The sequence below is a fragment of the Lytechinus pictus genome, chromosome 2, assembly GCF_037042905.1.
Source record: "Lytechinus pictus isolate F3 Inbred chromosome 2, Lp3.0, whole genome shotgun sequence".
Taxonomy (NCBI): Eukaryota; Metazoa; Echinodermata; class Echinoidea; order Temnopleuroida; family Toxopneustidae; genus Lytechinus; species Lytechinus pictus.
Genome location: NC_087246.1, coordinates 47493324 through 47515843, shown reverse-complemented (window position 1 = coordinate 47515843; position 22520 = coordinate 47493324). Strand labels below are relative to the sequence as shown.

The 22520-nt window shown below is 37.5% G+C and overlaps 1 pseudogene; it reads right to left on the bottom strand.

Moving 5' to 3' along the window:
- Positions 1-460: 460 nt before the first annotated feature.
- Positions 461-11261, bottom strand: LOC129278657 (2-Hydroxyacid oxidase 1-like; annotated as a pseudogene).
- Between the last annotated feature and the right edge of the window lie 11259 nt (positions 11262-22520).

The window sequence follows — 22520 nt, the reverse complement described above, 5'->3', positions numbered from 1 at the left end:
AAAAAATGCCAAAATATTTCAGTCATCCCCCCCACCCATCAACACGGATTTACGCCAATGCGCACAGCTCTCCCCCATTACAACCAAAGATTTTAAGGATCGAACATGGTAGAACAGGAAAGTTCTGGAACTTGATACAAAAAGTCCTTATCCGTGTTGGGTATATAGGGTTTCGACCCAGTGACATTAGTCCAGTCTGAAAGGCGCGATAGCTCAGTCGGTAGAGGGTTCGGATTCCGGTGACCCGGGTTCGATTGGTACGCTGGTACCCTTTGATAATGCATTTATCCTCATTACCAGGTCCCTCGGAGAAGAACTTAAGCTATCGGTCCTCTGGTTGCTTGCTTACAAGCATTCATGCTTTCTTAGCAATCAGGTACAAAAAAATCAATACCATTTACACCATAATAGGAATCGATGCTTCTCGTCAGATGATCTATCGGAGCCGTCGGTGCGAATGTTATAATTTGGATTTGGAAATATTGTAGAAGGATTCGTGAACGACGACATCTGATGGAATGGCATTTACATCCGAACAACCTATAAATAAAATAAGATATAATCAAAGGATACCAGCAACAGGATCACTGCATGTCCACTTGATTAAGTTGGCTGTAATGAATGGACGCAGTCACTTCAACCAGTAGAAATGCACCACGGATCTATAGACTATTTGGGATATTATCTCATTCTTTAAAGCTTTAGGCCTACATGATAATAATTGAAAATAACTAGGCATTAATTTGGACTGATTTACCATCGACAAGGGTCAGATTAAATAAGTACTTGGAAATAGCGTAAATAGCAATACAAGAAATGAACGTATAAACAGAAACCGATGCACACTAATTCTTAACACAGCACAGTGATAAGTTGTTGGTATGTGTATTTATTACGTTGGCCTGTCTTGAATTTTTTTACCTTATTAGATCCTTATTTTTTCAAATTTTGCTCACTTTTTACAAACTTATTGAAGCGATTTTACCAATAAATTTGACGAGGCCGTATTGAATAACTAAGAAGCAGGTTGGAATCAGGATTCAAAGACATGCACATTTTATGGCAAATTATAAAGGGAGGCCATCTCTCAAAAATTGACACTTTTCTCTCACTACACTCTTGAAATGTTGGGCAACATACTGTCTACACAACAATTGGTTTTAAAAGATGTATCCTACTCTGGCTAGTTTCCAACCAATACTGTGTAGTTTTCACCCAAAGCACACATTATTGGTTTAAAACTACTCAGAATTGGATAAAGTTTTAACCAATTGCTGTTTGGAAATTATGTTGCCCAACATTTTTAATCTAAGAGTGTATACAAATTTACAAGAGAACAAATTATACCAACCGAACATATTTTGATCCTCAATTCCGAATAGAGGTTTCTTAAAAGGGGTGGGTTTTTTGTAATCGACGGCTGGCTAAGAGGGCATGTATCCCTTATTGTACCCCTCCTGGATCCACGTCTGCTATAAAGACGTGATTCTTCTTTAGGTTAATAAGACGACATTTCATGAGTGAAATAATGCTGCCCGAACCGAAATACTTAGGGGAAATAACGTTTGTTGAAGTATGTTGCAGACTGTAACATGAGTTATGGCACGGAGACGCACACTTACCACACAATGCCATGGCAAAGTCCAGTTCGGTTCGTAAGATTGTTAAAACGTGCTCTACTCCAGCCGCTCCCTATTGTTAAAGAAAACAAAGTAATTTGTTGAAGAATTACAGAATAGAACAACATGACAAAGTAAACATTATTTTCATTACTTACCCATTTCGTATTTTTTCATATTATAAGATCGCACCCATCCGTTTCTAAGCAGGGGTTAGCATTCAAATTTCTCCCACTCCAACTGTAACGCCGATTTTGTTTTAGTCTGATGTTTGCGGGTTTTATCCCTGGATCAATATCGCAATTGATATGGATGCATTCCTCTTCTTTCCCCTCAATCTTGCCTTTACTGCGTTCCTTCACTCTCGAACATATCTTACCCCGCAAGCCAGTCCCCATAGAATAGGTCGCCCTAAAAATACTGCCTTTGCCCCTCTTGCAAGAGCCTTCAGGACATCTGTTCCATCCCGTATCCCTCCGTCCATGTATACCTCTACGTTACGTCCACGAACTGCTTCTACTACTTCAGCTAATGCATCAATCTGTAAATACAAAACGATCAAAAGACTGCCAGTTATCCAATTCATTATCATTCATAAATATATTCAGGATATTTCACAATGAATCAGCGAATATGGTACAAAAATAGCACGTTTTTTAAAGCCCGTCACTCAAACAACAAGTTGTTAAAACGTTTAGACTGTACGTGTGCTTGAAATTTTAAATAGCGTTTTTACAGTGAGTAATTGACTGCCGTGAACGGCTGTCTAAAATGTTTATTCCCAAAGGTTCATGTTAAATGCATGGTGTAATTGACTTCTTTGACACCATAAATAAAACAATAAACATGGTAAGTTGCACAAGTTGTTTTAGCATATCAGCAAATATAATGAACATATTTCATTGTGAACCATAATGACCGTTTCATCTACAATAGTAGTACTATATCAGATGCATTACCGCTGTTTGCGTAAGTAAAAGGTTAAGGTTAAATCATATGAAGACTATCAATATGTAAACACATTCCTGGCTTAGTAATCTTCTGAAGAAGTAAATAATAATTGTACTAATGGTAATGGATTACGATGTCAAGAAATTAGATTCGCAATATCTCATCCGTTTATACACCCACTTTGCATTTCAATTACATCTTGTAAACAGCTTGAAAATGTCTTCTCAGATTACTATAAATCACAACCCTTTCCTTAACCTTACAGAAGAATTTGTTAAGAATAAGAAGACAAGTAATTCATTGTCTCTCTTCTTGAGATTCATATACATATAGATTCGTTTTGATGAAGTGATGTCTCATTTTAAAATGAACATGACAATAATGACATTATTTTCATTCTTGTTTTACGCGAAACCATACTAAAAGCATTTTCTTTTTTGTTTCATATCAAAGGAATCCATCAGCTTTAGCAGATTTCCTTAACTGAATGGTATGTGTGAAAATTAAATGTTTTTCTTTTCGAGTTATATATAAGGGCTACAGTAGAGTTATCACAATTACCATACATTTACTCATCAAGTTATTCATATAAATCTCTGTGATGGCAAGATAACTTATACCTATACAAATATTGTAGGACCTACACCTTACCGACCACATAATTTTCCAAGCATCGTATCTGCGAAAATATTTACCAGTTTTACCTAGTTTTCGTCCCCGGGTTTTCGTCTTATTTGTGCAGAAATTTGAGCAGAATAATGTTTAAATCGACGACCCAGATTCTATGCGCGTATATATCGGCGACCAACGAATGCGTAAATTTCAAGTTTGCTCATTTGCACCATCATTATAGGACCGACTACCCGTTATACACTAATTTTACGGTCGATTCTTGTCGCGCTGGAGAAATAATTTGACTCTTCGAAATCTGTTCTAAGATGTTACCATGCTAAATGATTGTCTCACTACTTCCACTGCGAGCTCCGGCACATGATTCGACGATTGACGAAGAACATTTGTTTTTAAGCCGTTTCCTATCCGATTCTTGGTACGAACGACTGTGGGGTTCGGGTCTATTCAATAAAGTTTTGATAAATTTTACAATTTTTAAAAACATTTTTATCCGTCTTTTTCTCTCGTAAAATCGATTCGTAAGGTGGTCGGTTTCAAAAGAGGTGGTCGATATTGTGGTGGACTCACTATATATATATTCTAAAAGAATTCACATTTTAAAAATGACATACCGAAGCCGGAACTCCATCAATGGGCTGACACAATGATACCATCAGCTCCTGCCTCTACGGCTTGCCCCGCAGCTCGCCCTGAATCAGTAAAATATTTGATAAAATGTCTTTAAAGGGGAATTAAGTCTTTAGAAAAAAATATTTAGCCTATGTTGGACCAGAAAATCAACGAATATAACCAACAAAAGCTTGAGTTAAATTCGACAAACAATAGGCCTAAGCATTCATTTTGGAATGTCGACACTATATCTCCGCGGCCTCAAATTAGCAGCATCAACAAGATGTGCGATGTCACGTAGAACTCTCCCCTTTGGATACTGAGAACAATTTATTCACCAAAACATTAGTTTGCTCGTTTTAATGATTTAAAAACCCAATTCATCCACGATATGATGTCATGAAACCTGTATCTCATGTCCTCTCATCAAAAAGAACAAATGATCTTGTCAAAGACTATACAAAAGAGAAAACTTAAGTGAAAAATGCACAATAACTACCAATCACTATCAAACGTAATGGGAAAGTTGTACTTGTGTGACATAACAGATTTCGGTTACATAGCGAATGGGAGAATCTACATAGAATTAGTTTTTTTCAGTATTCGAATGTTTACAACTTCATTCATTTATTCATTTTTTTAAAAACTTTCATGGAATCTTTGATTTTCCTCTATTATTTTTTGTATAAATCAACAGGTTTCAAGACTGAGTTTCATTATCCTTTAAACAGAGATAATGACCTTCTTTTTCTTTTCTTATTTCTTTCTTGTTAGCACTCAAATCTCCCCCCCCCCAAAAAAAAAAAAAAAAATAAACAAAAAAAATAATAATAATAATAAATGGATATTTCAAATATTTCAGTCACAGGACCAAGGAGCGTTGTTCCTATTTGTATCAATAGACCTGGAGCAAGGACCTGTGAAAAATGAGTTCGTACATTCCACACCACAGAAAAGTTTTGACTCCATAGGTAGATAGTATGGACCCTCTAGATCAGCGCTTCTCAACCGGTGGGCCGCGAAGCTCTCTCAGGTGGGCCGCGAGAAGCTCCAGAGAAGAAAAAAAATAGGGGGAAAATTATGGTATATTTAACATGTTCTATTTAATGTCTGAAAATGGTATGTTTGATCGGTCTCCGTGGGTCAAACAAAGCTAAAGGCACGCCTATAGGTTGCCTGTTGTGATATACATACACATTATATGATGGTTCGATCTAACTTTGATGTGAACCTCAGGCCTCATTTGCATGCATATTGAGTATGTATCGGCCATTCACCGGACCTTTGCATATGCATTTATTTCTCAAACTGACTGCTTCGAATGTGCTTAAGAGCTTTATGTTCAAATTTCACGAAACATACTTTCATCAAAATGGGCCGTGTTTTAAAGCGAAAGGGTGAGGAAGGAAACAAATCTACTGTTGAAAAGTCTCAGAAGGTAACTGTAAGAAAATATGACCCTGAATACATTAACTTTGGATTTATCATAACTGCGCAATGATGCAAAACCAAAAGCAATGTGTGTCGAATGTGCTGAAGTTATTGTGAAATAATTCATCACTAAACATCATAAAATGTTAATATTTCCAAGTCGTTACCCCCTCATAGTCATTATGATATCCATTTTCCCCAAATAAGTATGATGATCTCTGCCACCTAAATATCAAGTATCAAAATGATATTAGATGATATAAGTGATACGACAAACATTTCAAAGTGAAAATCTGTATAATCATGATAATTTTCAAACGAAGTTTACATTGCAAATTATTATTATTATTATTATTTATTTGACCAATATAAAAAGTACATACACATTACATTAGAGTAAAAAAAATTACAGTACATGAACATGCAAAGAAATGCGGGAACGGCATGTGGGTCAGGGGGCACAAAAGCGAAATCCATCACTGTTGCCCGAAGACATGAGCCCCCACACATGCCGCTCCCAAGACATAAATAGAATATATAAATACTCTTACACAAAATATTGCATGTTAAAAAAGGGAATACTGAAAAGGGTGCCAAAATAATTAATTAGATAGTCTTGAGATGCATTAGAAAAAAAAATACCACTGCAAAATTGTAGAAATATAACATAGTAAAAAAATGACACCTCGGTGCTGAACAGTAATATGAAAAGGGCATTCAAAATAAAGAAAGGGCATTCAAATACTGATGATCAAGTTAAATCCTCAGATTAATGTTACTATACTCAGTATTCCCATTCATTTTAAATGAATGAAAAAATTGACGGAATGTCGAAGGCTTTTTGTTGTACTATTTAACTTCAATTCAATTAAACATTTACTTTATTCCAATTGACATTTCATCAATTTCCATGAATAATATACATATCAATAATATCATTAATATAGTACAAAAACAATGAATGTAAAACGGTGTATAAAAATTGTACATGGAAGAAGGCGTAAAAACCCAGAAAGCCATGAAAGCAGGCGTCTTTGTCGGGAATCGGGATACCTGTTAAATTATGAGTAAACAACAATTAAAAAAGAAAGGGCTAAGAGAAGGGAAAGGAAGAGAAGAGAGAAAAAAGGAGCATAGAGAGGCGAGCAAGCAATAAGAATAAGAAAGGGCATGAACTTATTATTCAAATGTTATAGGAGTATATTCAACGTATATTTTAGTAAAGCAGCTTTTTATTTTTTAATTGATCCCCTGCAAATTATTGAAGAGACATTTGCTCAAAATATTATCCTGGCATATTCAAGCCTATTTTTACAGGAACCTGTTAGATGTTACCTTACCCATTTTCGTACATATATTTGGAAATATCGTCATTTGGCATCCCCGTTGGAGCAAATGGCATTTCTGTTGTATCGCAAAACCACATTAATTTGATTTTTTTTCTTGGAAAAGATACGAAGAGACACTATTCTTCACATTACCTGTATAGGGTGGCTGGTACATCAAAGCCTAGCGCTAACTGGCAGCCCCCTTTGGGAGAAAGAGGCAATTCTATCACAATATATCGTAGTGATTATTGTGTGAAGTACAAATATTTAGATGGTTATCCTACTTTTTCCTCTCCAGGTGGTTTCAAGAAAATAAAAGTGGCTTAACTACATATAGCAAAAGTGTTTTTGCCTCAATGGGGACCCAAATATGAAAGAAAAAAATCACCCACCCCGTTTCCTTATTTTCACATAAATAGGTAAAATGGAAAAGTGGTGGGTGACTTTGGCAGCCCCCTGAATGAGATAGGCTTACATGTCCCAACACTTCTTTATATGTACCTGTAAAAAAAAGCCTTCTCTTTCGTCCCAAAGCAGTTTTAAGACAATTTCAGTGGCTTGCTTTATAGCAGAAATAGGTTTTTGTCTCAATGAAGACTCCAAAATGGCAGATTTTCCAATAAATAGGCAAAATATGGAAAGTGGGTGGGTGACTTCGGCAGGCCCCTGAGGGGAATAGGCTTCAATTTCCTAGCACTTCTTTATATGTAGCTGAAAGAGAAAGGACTACTTTTCTATCTCCAAGTAGTTTTAAGACGATTTAAGTGGCTTGCTCTACAACAGAAACAGCTTTTTGCTTCAATGGGGCCTAAAAAATGGCAGATTTTCCAAGAAATAGACAAAATTCGGAAAAGGGGCGACTTTGGCAGTCCTTGGGACCACTGGGCCCTATAAAAAGAATTCACAATTTAAAACATAGAAAAAATTGAGTTTGAAGAAAGAAAAGGAATATGGTCGGGATCAGACTATATCGCCAGTAAACAAGAAGTTCTAATTGCTTCATGCAGCGTTGGATCTCAAACTAACGGCACAAGATTTTGAATAGTTGCCCATAAGTAGTAGGTAAAACATATTTGATATGTTTAAAAATATTGCAAAAATCTTCATTTTGCTATGAATAACGCATATTTACCCCCACTGTAGTTTTATGGAGCGTCTCATGTTTAATATCACAAAATAACTTTATCGTATCAATGTTTCCATATCTACTTGAGATGGAAGTGGATATTGGCGATGTGTGTATTCCTATTTTTAAGGTTTGATATCTAAATGTCACTTTTAAATGTTACTGTAACGATAGAGCTATCACCCAGTAATATTTTGATACATCAACGGCGTATTTGTGATACATGAAAATGGAGATATGGCAACTTACATTTCACCTTACCCTTAAAGGTTATTGAATTTTTCATTTTTTTGCTACTTAACATTGTTCTTTAAATTCGACTGTAGAAGATAAGTGATACCTCAATTTGAGACTACTACCTACCTAGCAGTGATCTAGAGGGTCTATGCTAACTACCTATGGTGTCAATTTTTTCTGTGCTGTGGGTTGTACGAACTCCTTAAATAGAGCCTCTATGAGATTTTGATCCCGGTCTATCTCACAAAATTATCGATCTTCATATTTATCTTTCAACCTTTCACAACGTGAGTTTTTCCTCAATCAATGTTACTTTATATTACTTTGCACTGTTAGACTGGAAATGAAATGAAGTGTCACTCAACCTATTTTATTACCAAGGTGTGATTCCCCTTAAATCCTAATACATTTCGTAAGCATGGAGAATTTACCTGTAAGTATCCCTTTGCATACGATTGGAAGTGATGTGAGTGTCTTCAACCATTGTATGTCTTTCCATGTTACACTTGCGTCGTACTGTGAAGCGAAGTACATGATCAGGTTTTCATCTCCTTGTCTCTTTGCTTCTTCCTGTTCCTCTAAGCCAAGATCCAACAAGGGGTACCTTTTGTCATAAGTGTCCAAAACCAAGGGGAAAAGCCTTAAAAAGCATGGAGATGTTACATTGTCCTGATAGGTATGAAGACAGATATGAATGAAATAGTGTTTTCTGGCCATGTTGCTCGGCATGAGAAAATCTTAGTGTTCTGAATTGGATAGAGGGCTCTCAAAATGTAACTATGCTTGAATCATGTCAGTTGTATTTGTGTACATTATCCTGACAAGTAGGAAGACTGTCAATATTGCCTGCAGTTACTTAGTCTGTGTGGCTAACTGGCAAAATATATGAATACCTTCTATAATGATTAAAATTTTGCTGTCGATCCAAATTACCCTCTACCGTTCCTCGGATCTTCTGCAACAGTCCTCCTCTCACTATATGACCAACATATTTCAAAGTCTCCTCTAAAATGTCTTTGTCGGATATCTATCTTATTTTGTGACCCGTATGGTATAAGACACCTATCCTAATGTAAAAAAAAAACCTAATTCAGATATTTTTTTACCGTTTCCAAATTGTTTTGAACCCATACAAAGGAACATGTACAGAAGGTACTCTCCAACATGAGCAAGAGAAGCCCCTTACTGATAAAATTGATCAATTTGATAATCAATTTTTAATTCCCTCATTTTCATCTGTTGTCATATTGAAATAAAAAGATACATGATTTCAATTAAAACTTCCAAAACAAAGACACCTACCTCATATCCCTATGGTTGTATAACATATAGTTCCTTCGGAATTCACCAGTATCCACTGCTGTCATTTGGGGAATCTACCGTAATCACCAAGGCATCGTATCCCGCCTCTTCAGCTGCCTTGATCAAGGCCTTGGTGATGCGTCGGTCCTTCCAGATGTGGATGTTCTTCCAGAGCACGCCATGAGGAACAGCAGCTCGCACAGCTCGCACGTGTTTGACAGAGAAGCTGCTCTGGATCATTGCGGAACCGACTGCCGAAGCACCTGTAGTTAAAGAAGAGATTCCTCGTTAATTTTTTTCTTGGCGGTAAACGTATGACATTTTGCATGGAGTCTGAAGTTTCCTTTACATGATCACTTTTGTTCATGCACATATTGTTATACATGTACAATCTTCTGATATTATTTTTTTTGTCATATTCGAGAATACTGGACACAAGACCCGCACAGCGCTACGACGGCAAGCCCTTTGGCTTTCTCCGGAGTCATCTATAACTTGGGGGAGCGGATGGTTCATATATATTTGTTTTAATATGTCGATGCTTATTTAGTCCGCCTTTCCTTTTAGTAAAATAAGCGAGAAAAATGTGTAACTATACTACTTTTTTATAATGTCTCAAACATTAAGACAGTACTCAATTAAAAGACAGAGCTATACTTGCCATTATCTGCTAACCATTGTTTAGGGTGCATGATTTTAACAATTTATCTGAGCTATCACTTGAAGTGACTTTTATCAAATAGACTACCTATGGCTGTAGATATTTCTCCATTTGTGTCGACCCAGCGATGAAAGGCTGTGGGTGCAACCCCAATGGGAAGGGAGACAGGTTTCCCTAAAAGAGTTGTTGAAAGCTTTCGAGTTGACACATCATTCATCAACTGTGGCCTGAATCTATACCTGTTTAATAACCGAAAAAAGTATGAATTAACCTAAGGTTTATCTTTGTCGGATTCAAATAGTTTCTATACATATTTCAAGACCATCTGTTCCAATCCCCACAAAATGATTTGTAATAAAAATGGACATCAAACAACCATGACACTGAAAATGTCATAAATTTCGTATGTAGAATAACAAAGTTGACATTTTTCAATTTGGTTCAATTGCACAAAACAGTTTTATGCTCACCCTGGTCGATGCGAAAATTAATTTTGTTAACAATGACAAAACAAACTTGCTAATATTTCGCATACTACTGCCGAATGTATCCAGATGCGCTCTATGAATAAAAACAGACAAAATAAGAAAAGAAATGTGCGGGGACTTAATCATTAAAACACTAACTCAATGAAAATGTTTTTTGAAGGAGTATGCTTTTAAGGATTACAGATGGAAGAGGCAGCATGGACTTGATCTGAAAACTAGGACAATGCAAATTATCCTTCCGAGTTGATCTGAGATTACGAGGTGGAACATACTTTCACTAAGATATTTTGGAGCCATTGACGGTTATCATGGTTATAGAGCAGTTATACTAAAGGGGATCGATGACGTTACCCACGCACTGTTTCTAAGTTCTGAATAATTTTATTTCTTTCTCATCATAACGTTAAAGTTGGATTCCACTCTGAATTACTATATTGTTGTAACCTGTGATTCATAACGATTCTTTATCATATCGAACCTGCCAAATTTGACATAATCTAAAACAGTGGCATCGATTATAAAAATTACAAAATTAAGAAACAGTTAATTTTTTGGTGGACTTGACATTTGCATGTATGTATTTATTAAGACAATTGTGATACTGAATAACAATTCCACTGATACTCGTCGAAAAATATCTGTCTGCTGTCTCCGTATATCATACATGTTGATATCTTCCTGTCTCGTTTCTCGCCCGGGTACAATTACACACAGAGGAGTTTGTTTTTACCTTTTGAATGCGGCTATACTATCCGTGGACGTCTGACCGGCTGTGCCTGGATAATTATAGTACTGGAAGTATGTCTGGGCCGTTCGTTTCCGAGCGAGATTTTCATATTCCTCCAAGTTCCGTGGTTTTTCTGCACCCTCCGCCATTTTCTAGCTATACGACGAGGTAAACAGGGACCTGAGAAGCGGGGGTGCTGGGGGTGCTGAAGCACCCCCAGAAATTATCCTGGGGGTGCTGCGTGTATTATTTTCCATAGGCAGCACCCCCACGAAATCAGGTTCCCCCTGTATTTTTTTAAATATGTTATAATGTACATAATTATCACATCCGACAATCAAAAATCATTTACATAGTCGTTCACATATTCCAATAACATCCCTCCTATAACGCGACTCAATCAAGCTCCGGCACTCGATACAGACGTGGTCGCGCGCGATATGGGAGGGACATGGCTGTGATTGGACTTGAAACTTCGAGGGTTTTATGCCGAATCAAGTGTGCGCGCGCCCGTGTTTTGTAAAAAACAATTACAAGTCAGACAATAGAAATCAAATTTCACAGTCTTTTTCACCCTGCCCCAATGGCCCTTGGAAGCGGGGGTGCTGGGGGTGAAGCACCCCAAATTTTGGGGATGCTGCATGTGTTATTTTCCATAGGCAGCACCTCCTTGAAATCTAGTGGTAAGTTGATGAATGACAAACCCTTTTTCAGATCGGAATATCAAATATTTTCTGCTCGCGCTTCGCGCTCGCATTATTCATTTTTTTAATTAAAAAAAAAATGTATTTACCATGCCCAGATACTAGGGCTAACTCTTAACACGCGCACGCATGTTTATTCAGATACGCAGCTTGTTTTGGGGCTACTCCGGGCTGAAAATATTTATATCAAATACAATGTTATGAAAATCTGATAACAAATAGTTAAGTTATTTAATTCTAAAGTTTAGCAAAAGTTTATGAAAATGGTGATATGCATGTCGTCATGAATATTTAATAGGTGGGTTGACATAGGCGGAAATCTGTCCCCAAAGGTAGGGGGACCAGGGCCTGGAAAATTTGACAAGCAAAAAAAATTTTTTTAAACCCAAAATGTAAGGTCATTTAGTCCAAAAGGTATTATTTCGATTGTGAAGTGATGTATTTTTCTCCATGAAAGACCCCCCTACTATTTTTAGTTTTTGGGATTTCTGCCCATGCGGGTTGAAGATATCACATCCCCACTATCTTGTTTCTTGTGTTATTACATGGAATCAAAATTGTTTCATTTTTTTCATACCAGTGAAAATGATATGTCTCCCTTATGTATAATGAAAGACTAAATCAGTTGTCAATTCAACTGTTTTTTGGTTATTGAAGGGAAAATATTAAATAAACCTAACTTTATATAATAAAATACAAAAAAAAACAAGTGGGGATATGACATCATCAGTTTGCTCATTGAATATAAATGAAGACATGCTTAAAACTGTTTCACCGGAATAATGCTAATCTTTAAAATGCTTAACTTTGATATTCCTTGTCGGATTTTGATCATATCTTTATTCTTATGCTCGTCTGATTTCTCTTTATCTGTTCAAACCATATTAAATTCAGTGTGGAGTTTCAGATCAGAATATCAAAGATTTTCTGCTCGCGCTTCGCGCTCACATTATTAATATAAGAATATATCAAATTACCCATCTTTTTCTTGATTTACAAAACGTGAATAGAATGTCCCAATTATATATGTAGGTCTGAAATCTATTTTGTTTATGCTCGCGCTTTGCGCTCGCATCAATTGTATAGTTATATACCTATCCTGTTCCATGATTAGAAGAGTGCTTAGAATGTCTCGTTTTTTGGTCGGAAATCTCAATTTTGATTCCGCACGCGCTTCGCGCTCGCATCAATTGTATAGTTATATACCTATCCTCTTCATTATCAGAAAAGTGCTTAGAATGTCCAGTATTTAGGTCGGAATGTCAATTTTTTCAGCTCGCGCTTCGCACTCGCATTATTTGATTGTTGATATATGTATCGTCTACATGGATAACTGCAAACAGTCCTTATAACACTTCCCTCGATCAGACCAGAGCGTATATAAAAAATATCTGCTCGCACTGATCACGTTCGCAGTTATTATTTGTTACATACGCATCTTGTTCAGGACCACAAACATTGCTCAAAATGTTCAATTTTTCAGGACAAAATACATGAATTTTCTCCCCCAAAAACCGCTCGCGCTTCCTTCGCGCTCGAGTTATCTAATTATACAGTGCGTCCCAAAAAAAAAACTATACACTTTTGAAATTGCTGCCAAATATAAACATGTAGCACTTTGGGGAAAAAGACTTACATATATGGAAAGCCATTAAAGTCAACTTTCAAATGACACCAAAAAGTTGGAAAACTATTTATGCTTGAGCGAGCACTGCCCACTGAAACAAAGGGTATGAAAATTAGGGTGGGCTGGAATTAGCCTTCCAATTTATGTCAGTTTTTGAGAGGCAAATCCTTTCGAACTTGCAAAGTTAAGGGCGTTGTGATAAATGAATCTAATTTAAAAAAAATGCTTGAGCAACCAAAACTGGTCACGGTAGATCATTCATTATCAGAAAAGTGCTTAGAATGTCCAGTATAAGTGGGAGAAGTAGGTTAATGGAATAAGGGTCAACAGAACATTCAGCTCCCACCCCCTCCCTCTTTCCCGCCATCCCCTTCTGTTGAGAGACTGATGGCTATTGTCATGTACGCGTGAAGTCCAGAGCAGAATGATGATTTGATTATTAATTCTGAATTGGGGCATCAACTTTTTCCTATCGATCATTTAATCAACAATTTATCAGTAAATCAACTCATTCAATGTGCAATGTGATCAATCAAACATTCAGTTTTTTTCAATAAATTACTTCATTAATCATCATAATCATTAAATTTCTTGGTAATCATTCAATAAAAAAAAACTCAGCCACCGGTCACTTGGCGGCAGTTAAGTTTTGAATAGGCTACAATCCAGGAAGTGAGACAGAGAGAGAGAGAGGGGGGGGGGGTGGGAGGTGGAGAGGGGAGGGTACATATGATTTTTTTAATTTGTAAAAGGACAAACAAAAGAGGAATGCCCTTTTAACCAAGTCTTAGCATATCCCGCCCTGTTGCTTGTAACAGGTACCATCACATTAGTGACTCTCACGAACACACTTCTGAGGTCCACGAGATGAATATGCTACACTAAAATTACAATTCCTGTTCAGTCATGCATTACATTTCAATTTAGTAACTCATGAAATTTGCCTAAGAAACCAAAACGTATCTCACTCATAAATTGCATAACACCCTTGGCTTTGTAACTTCCAAAGGACTAACCTCTAAAAAAAACTGTAAGGCTAATTTCTGTACAGCCTAGCCAAGCTTAGTCTCTCAGGAGGAGAGAAGTGGGGGGGGGTAGAGATGGAGGGAGGAGTTGCTAAATGTTCTGTTGACCTTTATCCCATCAACGTACTTCACCCGAGGAGTAGGTGATATCTCCTTGCTTCACCTACCCCCCCCCCCCCTCTTCTCCTGACTCTCATGAACACATTGTTGAGATCCACATGATAAAGACAAAATGCTGCACTAAAATTTGCAAATCATGATCACTCATGCATTAAATTTCAATTTAATAACGCGTTAACTTTCACAAACAACAAACTGATCACATCTGATCTTTAATTCACAAATAACCCTCAACTTTGCAAGTACCAAACAAAAATACCTGAAAGAAATTGGAAAGCTAATTCCGGCCCACCCTAATTTTCATACCCTTTGTTTAAGTGGGCAGTGCTCGCTCAAGCATGAATAGTTTTCCAACTTTTTGGTGTCATTTGAAAGTTGACTTTATAGGCTTTCCATATATGTATATTGTTTTCCCCAAAGTGCTACATTTTTTATTTGGCAGCCATTTCAAAAGTGTATAGTTTTTTTTTGGGACGCACTGTATATCTTTGTTCTTTTATAAGAAGAAACCTAAGAAGTGACTGTCATATATATGTATATATATATATATGTGTGGGGGGGGGGGGGGTTGGGTGTGTGTGTGGTGCCCTTAGAGGTGTGTGTGTGTGTAATTATGGAAAATTCAATTGGGTCCCCTCCCCCCCCCCCCCACCTTTGAGGAGAGATTTCAGCACCCCCACTGAAAAAATCGTTCCCAGGTCCCTGGAGGTAAACAACAGTTTTGGATTTTGATTGGTCCATATGGCATTAAAAAAGAGCAAGCGTTTCATCATCGGGTATGTTTTCGGACTATTGAAACTAAATTGCCAGGTCAATGACTCTGGGTCATTGCCAATGGGATATCCCATTGTATTGGGATTTTAACCTCAGGAATATGTGTGTCTGTGTTGCGGCGGCGGGGAGGGTCATCTTATAATTTGGCAACCAGTCAATGTACCTGTTTTCGCCATCTGGGTTGCGTCTGGGTCAACAATTAATTAATAGTCTCGATATCAGCCGTAACAGACCAAAGTGAAAATTTGCGAGTGCTTAAGCATAAGGACGTCCAGTGGACTACGAAACCTGGTGGTTGGGAAGGGGGGGGTGTCATATTGAATTTTATTTTAATCCCCATCTGAAATGAAATTCAGGAAGTATTCTGGAAAAAACAGCTCATCTTTCTTTTAATGTATAAATCCATGGTAAGGGAATATTCTGTAAGTGTGAGTCCACCCATTAACCCTTTGCGTGCGGGCCCGCGAAACCGGATACCTCTCCCTGCGGCGGAGCCGTTTTTGTACATTGCTGGTATTTGGATCTGTGGCGGTATTTTCCTAATCTATTGCTAATTGCGCCAAACTGAAGTATTTTCAGGACTTTTAGTAAATGTAAAGATGAAAGATCAGACATTTTTCTTTTTAGAACTAAAGGTCTCGCTTCTCAAATCAACAGAATAGTTAAGAAATTTACGAGGAAAAAGTCGTGTTATTTTGTAAAATCTTCGCTTTTTCCCAAGTCAATAGGCACTGTGTACAAAAATGCGTAAGGGCAATCAGCACGCGCGGACAAGTCGGGTTCGATCGATACCGATTTGTTGTCTGCTCTGGTGCTTTTTTTCATTGCCTATTGTCACGCTACTCATGAATGGTCTCTTTACCCCCTTGTATACAGATCATTTGCAAAGTGTATAATAACGACGATAATCCGTTTTGGGTGAAATCACAGCATACCAAATACCTTTATTTTCCAGAATGAATAAAAAAGGGTGAATATTCCCTTGCAAGTACGATGATGATGCTGCGCAACGAAAGTCCGAAACTATTTTGTGATTTTTGGCTTCTGGGCTTTAAGACGGTGGCCTCAATGTTTCACTAAAAATCGTCTTTGGTTTCTTCTTTTCATGAATTATAGTTTGTAAAAAAAATAATTTTGTTCCTGAAGATTGCATACCAGTCTTCGATTTGTTTTCCTGTTGCAATTTCAAAGAGCGAAGGGGGTAAATGTGACTCAAATAGTGGATCTGGAATCATACCTCCAACCAACGCTCTCCTCGTCTCGTTCTACGTTTCATTTTTCTATCTCCCTTTTCCCTCCAAAATAACCATGCTACCGATTACTGTTCGTCACAATGAGAGAAAGTAAATAATTTTTATCTATTGAAATTGTAGCATCTAAATTAAATTTATTTATACATCTTTTTCAAATATTTGGGTGTTGATTCTCACCAGGGTAAGCGCCCCCCAATAAATATAAGGTCAACCTGTCTTTATTTTTTCTTTATATGGATCTTTTCTGCTACACTATTCGCCAGAAAAACAAAAGACCAAAAAAAAAGGAGAAAGAAACTGGCGAAAAAAGTAATAACATTTTTAGGGGGAGGGGTAGGTGTAAGATTGAGAGGGGTTTGTCGGGACACGTCAAACAAACGTGTTTTTTTTAGGTGGATATACTAATCTTCCTTTTATTCAGGGCGTTGGCTATTTGTCCCCATGCTCTTTTCATAAGGAATTTGTTTGAGCGTCCGCCATGACTTTCTTTTTGTTTGGGGAGTGCCGAGACCAAGAACTGCATGGACGTTTTCATTTTCAAAAGAGCAGAGGATAAACGTTGTTCTAAATTCCTTTATTTTCTGTTTGTTTCCTTTGAAATAGAAGACAAAAATAAGAGCAATATCGGATGAGAGAACGAGAGAAAGCGGGGGGGGGGGGGTTCAAAAATTTACCAGGGGCCCGTTTTATATAATATTTGTTTACAAATTTTCAATAACACTTGAAAGCTACTGAAATCCTTCTATTTGACTGGCGGATGGTAAATTTGTTTAAATTATTGCGCATTTGTCAATATAAAATGTACATGTATAATGTATTTATAAAACGGTACCAATTAGGGTTTTCCTCGTTTTCCCTTTCTTTGGTTTCTAACCTGTAACCGAATGTATTATCTACCGCTTTCATTCCCTTATATCTATCGTCTTTCTATATCCCCTCCCTTCATGCCCTTCTACACCTTTTTTTCTCTGAGTTCTTCTCATTTAAATTGTATCTGTATCGTCTTCCTTCTTCCCGATTTGGATTACGAGGTATATACCCGCCCCCATCCCCCTCAATCCTTTCTGATTTTTTCTTCTCAGTACCTGTCGTTTTAGATTACATCTAACGTCTCCCCCTCTCTCTCTTCATCGGAAACGGTTCCGAGAGAATGCCTCGTTTTTGCCAACTTGTATCGGAGATGGTTGGATTTGTGGGCCTCTCGTTCTATTGCATCGTGGTCATCAAGTCGAAATTTTGGGGTTTTTTCCCCCAGTTTCTCAAATAATGTCTCGAAAAACCTTTTAAAATTACTTTTGTAACTGTCATTTCACAATAAATTCTATATCATCTTCCATTTTCTATATTGATAACATCATCATCGTATAAAAATGCACAACTAAACTATTTTTTGTGAACTTGGGGCTTAGTGTTATGGCAAGACAGAGGCCTCAATCTTTCACTAAAAGTAATTTTCTTTTTTAGATTTTTTCATAAATTATATGTCTCAGTCTCATTTAATTCGATTTTCCACGCAGCTATTATAATGATAAAACAATTTTGTTCCTGAAGTTTGCACACCTGTATTCGATTTGTAATATCCTGAAACTATTTCAAAGTGTTAAAAGGAATAAAAGTGACTAAAATTGTTAGTCTGAAATCATACCTTCCAACTCTCTTCTTGTCACTTTCTACGTTTCTTTCTTTATCTTACTATTCCCTCAAAAAGAGCCATGATAGCAATTACTGAAAGTAAGAGAAAGTAATTTTTTCTTGAATAAATTATAGCATCCGTAATCATAAGTGTTTTTTTTTTATTTGTTCTTTCGTTTTGTTCGATTATCTCCTTCGTTTTGTTATATTGTCTCCTTGATTTCACAGCCGAAAACAAATTAATAAATAAATCATTAAAAAACATTCACAATAGTTATAATTCATTTTTGCCTCTATCGTTTTAATTGTTCGATCTCATAGTACAGAGGCAGCGGAGTTGGTAGGAAGTTTCAGTCCTCACCCCTTTCAGCAAACATGTACACAAAAAATCCGAAGTCTATATAAATTTATGATTTTTTTGGGCCGGTCCATTCCCTCCCACATTCAGCTCAACCCCTCCGTTATCAAAAACGCTCAGTGGCCCCTGTTTTCTATTTTAAGAAATCAGATATTTTGGTTTTGATGCTAACCAGGGTAAGCGCCCCAAATGTTTGTTTGCAGTAACGGAAACAATTTGTTTTCCTCTATGAATCTTTTCTACCACGCTATTCGCTGGTAAAAAAAGAAGAAGAAAGAAATTGGCGAAAAAGTAGGAAAATCAATAAAATTTGGGTCGGTATCAACATTATTTTTTTTTTTTTTTTGGGGGGGGGGATGTAGGTCACACATGAATAAAAGTTTGTAGGATTGAGAGGGTTCTATCGGGTGACACGCCAGACAAACAATTTATCATCCTGTATCATTCTATTTCCTCCATTTCGCGCGAGGAAACGTTTAGTTCATTATTGGTATTATCATTTGTAGTGATTATGTTTCCGGCAACTTTTCAATGCAAAAGTTTTCAATGGGAGAGAAAAGGAAATAAGATGAAGAGCTTCTAAAACCTAACCTATTATAAATTCATTCTGTAAAATGACATGAATTAACAAATTGTGATTTTTTTAGCCGCTTCACCCCCGTCCCACAGCTCAACCCCTGCACCATAAAAAAACCTTGCTGTCCCTGTATAACATCTTTTCCCAAATATTTTGGTTTAGATGCTAACCATGGTAAGCGCCCCAAATGCGATTTTTTTTTTTGGTCGTAAGGGGGAAAAAACTGGCCAGGACGGTCTTTATTCTTATCTTTTCTACCGCGTTACTCGCAATTAAAAACAGAAAATCGAAGAGAGGAGACAAACAAGCAATATTAGAGTGTAGGTCAGAACATTTCCATCTGGGGGGGGGGGGGGCAGGGTCAAACAACAATAATGATAAAAAGTCATCACTTTGGCAAGGGTCTGGGGACCGAGTTGCGACAAACAAACGTTGTGGGATTTTTTTAAAGTAATCTAACCAAAAAATAAAGTCATGTTGTTATTCGTTTAAGTTGATATTCATGGAATTTTAGCAAAAGCGCACTTGTCTATTCCCCCTTTTGTCTCTGTCTCTCATTCACTCTCGTTCTCCGTGACATCTGATCATATTTTTTCTATAATTTCCCTAAATGATTATTCGTTCATCCTTATATGCATCATCACCCAGAGGTAGCGCTTTTATGCAAAATTAATCACTGACGGATGTCATAAGCACCTGTGTTGTCGGTAAATGAGACAAATTTTTTGTAGATACGGTATGTTGGTCGAAATAAATGCTTTTTGTATTGCTAAGTACGAAAAGCATCCAATGGGTCATCCTGCCGATAAACACTAATCTTCCTTTTGTTCGGGGCGTTGACCGTCTGTATCCTGCTCTTTTCGGAAGGAATTTGTTTGAGTGGCCGCCCAGACATTCTTTTGTTCGGGTAGTGCCGATATCATGAACTACATGGACGTTTCCCTTTTGAAAAGAGCAGAAGATGAATGGTGTGCTTAACTGCTTTCTTTTCTCGTTTTTTCAGAATAGTAGACAAAAATAATAAGAAGGGGGATGATGGGGAGGGAAAAATTTCAAAAGTGCACCGAGATCAGCTCAAAGTACTAAGACATTACAAGCTTTTTGTTTTTCTGAAAATACAATCGATCGATGAAACCAAGGAAGATATCATTCTATCTAGAGTGATATCTTCTTGATGAAACAAATAAGACGAAAATGGTGAATAAACGCGTAGCTTATTACGTGACGATCTTGCAGAAAAGATGTTAGCGTATATATCTATCAGAACAACGATATGGATCAAATCACGTGATCAGAACAAATCACGTGATCAGGCCTTGTGCGCGCGCGCGTACGTGCTCGTCACAAAATTTATCTTCCCCGTCAGACTCCAATGAAAAAATCGGGTAAAGTTGAAATGATTTCCTATTTTCGGGATTTTTCCCCACGTAGCTGTATATTTTTTTCAATCTGTTATCGAAATAGGTTTATAAAGGAAAAAGTGGCAGAGGTTTTAGTACATAACAATTACGAAAAAGCTGAAAAACTTCATTGAATTAAACCAAACATATCTCGGCTTCTGTAGAAGCCCGTCGTAGCTAAGTGAACGACTCGCTGGGCTTCTGTGGAAGCCCGTCGCACGCAAAGGGTTAAGCATGCTAAGTTAGCGAATTTCTGTGTGGAGGCTTATATAAGGTAAAATATAGGGGGAAATGAAGGTTATAAGTGAGATATGATATCCGAACTTAAGTAGATATTCGTAGGCTTATGGGTGGATTACAGAACTAACCGTGGATGAAAAGAAAAATGAGATAGCTTTTCACCTAATATTTCCTGAATATTATTTCAGATGGAGACTAGAATGAAATTCATTACAGCCCCAACGCTGATTCTAGGACAACTACCCTCCGGAAGACTACCATCCGGACAACTACCCCTGTACAACTACAACACCCAGGACTATCCTCAAGGACAGCCACAATTTTTATCATCGATCGTATGCTTAATAGTGATATTTGGGTGTGTGTCTCTCTAGTATTATGTCCTCCTATACATGAAAAAATACCATTCTGAGTTTTAAAAAAGAAAGAAGAAAGGATCGAAACACAGAAGAATTCTTAGGCCTTTGAAAATGATTGTGCGTGCTCTGTATTGGTGCAAATGGTGGACTATTTCATTTCCTACGCCACGTGGACATTGCACTTACAGTCAATTTGAATTCCTCATGGACAGTGGCGTACCTAGGATTTTCCACAGGGGGGGCAAAATCGGTAGCCAAAAAATTTGACAAGCAAAAAAAAAAAAAAAAAAAAAAAAAAAAGTTTTCAATTAAAAAATGAAGGTTTTCGTACCAGAAAAAAATTGACAAGCAAAAAAAAAAAAAAAAAAAAAAAAAAAAAAAAAAAAAAAAAAAAGGTCCTCAAGAAACTCGTCAGGGGGGGGGCAGGTATATGTCTTTTGTATGGGTTGTGACTCGTCAGGGGGGGGCAGAGTGCCCCCCCTGCCCCCCCCCCGTAGGTACGCTAGTGCTCATGGATATAGACTACTTTTTTTTACAATTAAAGATAATCTTGTTCAAAACATATCCTGGTTTTGGTAAATGCCCCTACCTCCTCAGACAAATCAGGCCTATGTTCCAATGGGGACATCCCGATAGACCGCGGGTCCGATAGACCGCGGGTCCGTTAGACCGCGGGTCCGATAGACCGCGGGTCCGTTAGACCGCGGGTCCGATAGACCGCGGGTCCGATAGTCCGCGGGTCCGATAGACCGCGGGTCCGATAGTCCGCAGTGTGTGTAAAATTATGATCAGATATATCAAATGTCATCGAGAGGTCCAAAGGTCAAATGATACGAGGCCATGGGGTTCTATCAGGTGCGGATCCATGGGGGGCCGAGGGGGAACTGCCTCACCCCCCCCCCACCCCCAGCTCAAAAAAGAGGGGGGAAGAGGGGAAAAGGGAGAGAATAAAAAAAGAGGAAGATGGGAAAAGAAGAGAATAGAAAAGAGAGTAAGAAGGAGAAAGGAAGAGAAGAAAAAAAAAAGGGGGAAAGGAAAGACAAAGAAAAAAATGGAGAAGAAAAGGGGAAAGAAGAGTAAAAAAAAGAAGAGGGAAAAGGAAAAGAAGAAAAGAAAGGAGAAAGGAAAAGGAGGATAAAGAAGAAAGAAAGAGGAAGGAAGAGAAGAATATTTAAATAGAGAGGAAGATGGGAAGAAAGATTAGAAAAAAGAGAGAGAGAGGAAGGGGGGAAAAGAAGAGAAGAAAGAGAGAGAGAGGGAGGAAGGGGGGGGGGAGAAGAAAAAAAGATTAAAAGAGAAAAAAGAGGGAAGGGAAAGGAAAGGAAAGAAAAAGAAAAAG